Source organism: Homarus americanus, unplaced genomic scaffold (genome assembly GCF_018991925.1).
Source record: "Homarus americanus isolate GMGI-L3 unplaced genomic scaffold, GMGI_Hamer_2.0 scaffold43872, whole genome shotgun sequence".
NCBI lineage: Eukaryota > Metazoa > Arthropoda > Malacostraca > Decapoda > Nephropidae > Homarus > Homarus americanus.
In genome coordinates this window covers 292,185-299,278 of record NW_024742269.1, presented here as the reverse complement: position 1 = coordinate 299,278, position 7,094 = coordinate 292,185, and positions in this window count along the sequence as shown.

The window sequence follows — 7,094 nt, the reverse complement described above, 5'->3', positions numbered from 1 at the left end:
TCAGTACTCAGGTCGTCAATGACAGTATGTCCAAGCTCAACGAGTGGAGGGCCAACTGTGATTTTTTCAAAGCTCGGATTTATTTCTAACTCAGTGGCAGAGTCCAGCATCTTGCCAAGAGGACCAGACCATCTGTTGTTTGAAAGAGTCTTGCCATCCAGCTCCTGGATCAGATGTCTGAGTGGCAACTCGTTGGTGTGGAGGTCACAAACAATCCAAACCAGCTTCCTCCCAATCTTCCGCTCTATCCACTGTATGACCCCCCCCTTGCCACCCTGTGTTCGTGTTGGTGCTGTCCCCTCCAATGGCCTGCAGGGTCTGGTCTACGTTCCTCTCTGAGCCAGTTCACAATGTTATCTGCCACTATCTCCAGCTGGTTTTCCTGATGTCATCTTTCTCTGGAGTGAAATGCCACAAATACTTCCTCCTGGTTCCTGCAGCAGGAGTAGTGTTCCTCCTTCACCGCTGGCAGGGAACAACTTATCCAGAATCTCAACTTTCATGATTTCTTTAGTGTCATCCCTTCTCCCATCAAAGAACAAACAATTGATTCCATTTTCTCTTATTCCCTTATCAAACTCCTCTTCTAGGTTACTGACAAGTTTCTCCTGAGCTCTCCTTACTTTGTTATGATCTATCACCAGGTGAACATCATCAGGTGTTATCAAACCACCGTCAATCCAGGCAGCTGTTGCTATCTCTGCAGTTTCTCTGAGACCAGTGTGGTGTCGCATGCTGGCCAGAGCTATGCTCAGGATATCTTTCCTATTTCGAATCTTATGCCTGGAAGGTTTGGGATCATTATTTTCTGGGTTAGACAAAGTCACCATTCTCTGGTCAGCACTCGGATCAGCCATGGGGAAGTCATTAAACTCTGAATCAGCTTGACTCCAATCATCGGCCTTTTTTACCTCACCCTGCGCCTTCTCAAGTCTCTTTTCCTCGGCAACTCTTCTCCTCTTCTGTCTCTCTGTGGCAGCCTCCTGTCTCTTGGACTCCGGAATATCTTGGCTAGAAATCATGAGAGCCGCTATACTGCCAGTCTTCTCTCTCTGTGCTTTGACAAATGCCAGTTCGATCACAGGAATCTTCAGTTCACGCTTGCAAATACAGGAGATGTGGGCCTCGGATTTACAGTCACGATCGCATCCAAACTCAGGACAATAAAAAATGGCAGCAGAAGGGCTACAATAAAAAATGGCAGCAATTGCCTTATATGTGATTAATGGCAGCAGTGGGGCGAAAACAAAAAATGGCAACAATTGCCTTATATGTGATTAATGGCAGCAGAGGGGCGAAAACAAAAAATGGCAACATTTGCCTTATATGTGATTAATGGCAGGAGAGGGGCAAAAACAAAAAATGGCAACAATTGCCTTATATGTGATTAATGGCAGCAGAGGGGCGAAAACAATAAATGGCAACAATTGCGTTATTTGTGATTAATGGCAGCAGAGGGGCGACAATAAAAAATGGCAGCAATTGCCTTATATGTGATTAATGGCAGCAGTGGGGCGAAAACAAAAAATGGCAACAATTGCCTTATATGTGATTAATGGCAGCAGAGGGGCGAAAACAAAAAATGGCAACAACTGCCTTATATGTGATTAATGGCAGCAGAGTGGCGAAAACAAAAAAAGGCAACAATTGCCTTATTTGTGATTAATGGCAGCAGAGGGGCGACAATAAAAAATGGCAACAATTGCCTTATATGTGATTAATGGCAGCAGAGGGGCGACAATAAAAAATGGCAACAATTGCCTTATATGTGATTAAAGGCAGCAGTGGGGCGACAATAAAAATGGCAACAATTGCCTTATATGTGATTAATGGTAGCAGTGGGACGAAAACAAAAAATGGCAACAATTGCCTTAAATGTGAGTTAATGGCAGCAGAGGGGCGAAAACAAAAATGGCAACAATTGCCTTATATGTGATTAATGGCAGCAGAGGGCGTAAACAAAAATGGCAACAATTGCCTCATATGTGATTAATGCTTGTAGAAGGGCGACAATAAAAAATGGCAACAATTGCCTTATATGTGAATAATGGCAGCAGAGGGGCGACAATAAAAAATGGCAACAATTGCCTTATATGTGATTAATGGTAGCAGTGGGACGGAAACAAAAAATGGCAACAATTGCCTTATATGTGATTAGTGGCAGTAGTGGTGCGAAAACAAAAAATGGCAACAATTGCCTTATATGCGATTACCGGCAACAGAGGGACGAAAACGAAAAATGGCAACAATTACCATATATGTGATTAATGGCAGCAGTGGGGCGAAAACAAAAAATGGCAACAATTGCCTCATATGTGATTAATGGCAGCAGTGGGGCGAAAGCAATAAATGGCAACAATTGCCTTATATGTGATTAATGGCAGCAGTGGGGCGAAAACAAAAAATGGCAACAATTGCCTTATATGTGATTAATAACGAAAAGCAGCAGAGGGCGAAAACAAAAATGGCAACAATTGCCTTATATGTGATTAATGGCAGCAGAGGGACGAAACAAAACATGGCAAAAATTATATATGTGATTAATGGTAGCATTGAGACGAAAACAAAAATGGCAACAATTGCCTTATATGTGATTAATGGCAGCAGTAGAGCGAAAACAAAAAATGGCAACAATTGCCTTATATGTGATTAATGGCAGCAGTGGGGCGAAAACAAAAAATGGCAACAATTGCCATATATGCGATTAACGGCAGCAGAGGGACGAAAACAAAAAAAGGCAACAATTGCCTTATATGTGATTAATGGCAGCAGTGGGGCGAAAACAAAAAATGGCAACAATTGCCTTACATGTGATTAATGGCAGCAGTGTGTCGAAAACGAAAAATGGCAACAATTGCCTTATATGTGATTAATGGCAGCAGAGGGACGAAAACAAAACATGGCAAAAATTGCCGTATATGTGATTAATGGTAGCAGTGGGGCGAAAACAAAAAATGGCAACAATTGCCTTATATGTGATTAATGGCAGCAGTAGCGCGAAAACAAAAAATGGCAACAATTGCCTTATATGTGATTAATGGCAGCAGTGACGCGAAAACAAAAATGGCAGCAATTGCCTTATAATGTGATTAATGGCAGCAGAGGGACGAAAACAAAAAATGGCAAAAATTGCCTTATATGTGATTAATGGTAGCAGTGGGGCGAAAACAAAAAATGGCAACAATTGCCTTACATGTGATTAACGGCAGCAGTGTGGCGAAAACGAAAAATGGCATCAATTGCCTTACATGTGATTAACGGCACCAGTGGGGCCGAAAACGAAAAATGGCAACAATTGCCTTACGTGTGATTAACGGCAGCAGTGTGGCGAAAACGAAAAATGACAACAATTGCCTTACATGTGATTAATGGTAGCAGTGTGGCAAAAACGAAAAATGGCAACAATTGCCTTACATGTGATTAACGGCAGCAGTATGGCAAAAACGAAAAATGGCAAACAATCGTCACGCGAAAGATTAACTGCAGCAGAGTGGCGAAAAAGAAAAATGGCAACAATTGCTTTATATGCGATTAACGGCAGCAGAGGGACGAAAACAAAAACAGGCAACAATTGCCTTATATGTGATTAATGGCACCAGTGGGGCGAAAACGAAAAATCACAACACTTGCCTTACATGTGGTTCACGGCAGCAGTGTGGCAAAAACGAAAAAAGGCAACAATTGCCTTACATGTGATTAACGGCAGCAGTGGGGGGAAAACAAAAAATGGCAACAATTGCTTTACATGTGATTAAGGGCAGCAGTTTGGCGAAAACGAAAAATGGCAACAATTGCCTTATATGTGATTAACGGCAGCAGAGAAGCGAAAACGAAAATTGGCAACAATTGCCTTACTTGTGATTAACGGCAGCAGTGTGGCGAAAACGATAAATGGCAACAATTGCCTTACATGTGATTAACGGGAGCAGTTTGGTGAAAACGAAAAATGGCAACAATTGCCTTGCATGTGATTAACGGCAGCAGTGGGGGGAAAACAAAAAATGGCAACAATTGCCTTACTTGTGATTAACGGCAGCAGTGTGGCGAAAACGATAAATGGCAACAATTGCCTTACATGTGATTAACGGGAGCAGTTTGGCGAAAACGAAAAATGGCAACAATTGCCTTACATGTGATTAACGGCAGCATTGGGGCACAAACGAAAAATGGCAACAATTGCCTTACATGTGATTAATGGCAGCAGAGAGGTGAAAACGAAAAATGGCAACAATCGCCTCACGAAAGATTAACAGCAGTAGAGTGGCGACAAAGAAAAATGGCAACAATTGCCTTACATGTGATTAACGACAGGAGTGGGGGCGAAAGCGAAAAATGGCAACAATTACCTTACATGTGATTAACGGCAACAGAAGAGGGAAAACGAAAAATGGCAACAATTGCCTTACATGTGATTAAGGGCAGCAGTTTGGCGAAAACGAAAAATGGCAACAATTGCCTTACATGTGATTAACGGCGGCCGTGGGGCGAAAAGGAAAAATGGGAACAATTGCCTTACATGTGATTAACGACAGGAGTGCGGGGGAAAGAAAAATGGGAACAATTGCCTTACATGTGATTAAAAAATGAAAATGGAACAATTGTCTTTTATTGCCTTATGTGATTAACGGCGGCCGTGGGGCGAAAATGAAAAATGGGAACAATTGCCTTACATGTGATTAACGGCAGCATTGGGGTACAAACGAAAAATGGCAACAATTGCCTTACATGTGATTAACGGCGGCCGTGGGGCGAAAATGAAAAATGGCAACAATTGCCTTACATGTGATTAACGGCGGCCGTGGGGCGAAAATGAAAAATGGCAACAATTGCCTTACATGTGATTAACGGCAGCAGTGCGGGGGAAACGAAAAATGGGAACAATTGCCTTACATGTGATTAACGGCAGCAGAAACATGGTAATTAAATGTAAACGCTTCAGAAACCTGTCAGCAAAATACAATTTAAAGTTATATAGAGCCTATGTCCAATCCCGACTAGTATATCCACCAATTCCCCTACATGCAATAAAAGAAACAAACAAAGAAACTGCAGACAATTCAAAACTTAGCCCTTAGGGATGTATACAACATCAGATAATGTGACAAAGTCACCAACCGTCAACTACACTAACGAGCGCAAATAGAACCCCTAAACGTTTACCTACACCAACACTAAAAAAGAATATGGACAAAGTTAGAAGAAATAGAGACAAGATCAATCACAGAATGGATGGAAGAGATAGAAGAAGGAAGAAGAGAACACTCGTGGTTCCCTCGCAGTAAAAAAGAGCCCTAGAACCCACACCAACTCCACTCTATTGAAAGATGCAACGTTGCCCCAGTGACAACCTTGGTAGCCCCTCCCACTTACAACATTAGATTATAAAAAGACGGGATGTTCTTAGCAGAAACACAAGTACCTGCCCTAGACTCCTCACCATTTTCTAGACACAAGACCCGAAGATGTAAGGCATACAAACACCTGACATAAATATAACAACTAAGACGAAAATTAACTGAAACACAAACATGAGAAAACAGAAGCACTTGGGTTGAGCTTCTACTAATACTTTCCAATTTCCTGGCCTTTCTTCTTGCACTATCCACCTACCTCAAGTCCCCGCAAATTCCCTCATCATTCTTCAAGTCCAGTTCCAGCATCACCAATCTATGCGCCAGCATCAAAATCTCTTCATACTTTACTTCACCCACCCATAGTGGGCATCATTCTACCCAACGCTCTCAAACCAACAAGACCTCTCAACAAGCTCCTCAACCAACAAGACCTCTCAGCAAGCTCCTCAACACAGCAACTCCCTAGCACCGCACTGTGCTTACAATATATTTATATACAGAGAACGCTATTGTGAGCTTCACTTCTTACCTCCATCCTGAGTGTGAGATCTCTTACATGTACGTATGTATGTGAGCCTATCAAAGAGAAATAGACAAACATAGAGAAACTTGACAACTGGCCACATACAGTACGCTACAATTGGTGACCCCCAGAGTACAGCACGCTACAATTTGTGAACCCGAGAGTACAGCACGCTACAATTGGTGACCCCCGTAGTACAGCACGCTACAATTGGTGACCCCCAGAGTAAAGTACGCTATAGTACTACCAATTGGGAAGATATTGGAATCATAATGTGTTGTCTAATGGTAGACCCTGCTGCCATATGGCGTGGCAAAAATTGTGACCAAGTCCCAGATTACTGATTTGACTTTCTGCCCTATTTACACACAATTGCAGGGTTTCAATTGTTTCTATTACTTTGACAACACAACATACATATATCGTTTCTCACTACTGATCAGTTTTAATTTTTGTATTTCTTTGTTGTTCTTTGTTATTATTGTTATTATTATTATTATTATTATTATTATTATTATTATTATTATTATTATTTAATTTTTATTTTTGCATGTAATATAAATTTTATTTACTATGAACTAATTATTATTATTATAATTATTACATTTTCGCCCGCCATGCCACGATGTAGGCCAATATAACCTGTGCCGGGTGGGCTAATCCCGTAAAAAAAATCACCTCTCATATAATGTTCTCTAGTACTGTACTTTAAACACTACGTTAGTCTAACTCACTAGGCATTAATTGTTCGCGTAAAGGTGACTCACATATGACAATTTTCCAGTCGCTTCCGTTGAACATGTCGATTCCAATGGGCTCTGCATGCTCGTTTGAGCAACTCCTTCAGATCAGATAAAATATATGCGTGGTCTATATAACTATAAATTCTTATCGGCATAGTATATCTGTACATGTCTTGGATGTACAGTACTTATTTTATTATAGTAAAAAAAAAGACGAACCCATATATACCAGCAGCTCACACGGACGCTTTCAGGCGATAAGCCAGTCAGTGGAGGTCGTGAGATATATCACAAAACATCTCTTGTGTCCTGTCCGTCCTCGAGAAAAAAAAACCACATTTTGTGTAATGTTCACACTTGAAAAACAAACTTGTTGCCGGAAATGAATTTTATCGCAGGCAGCCTGTAACTAGTTCTTTTATAACAACAACGGTACGCAGTTTTGTTTCAATATGCAGCTACGGAACAATTTAT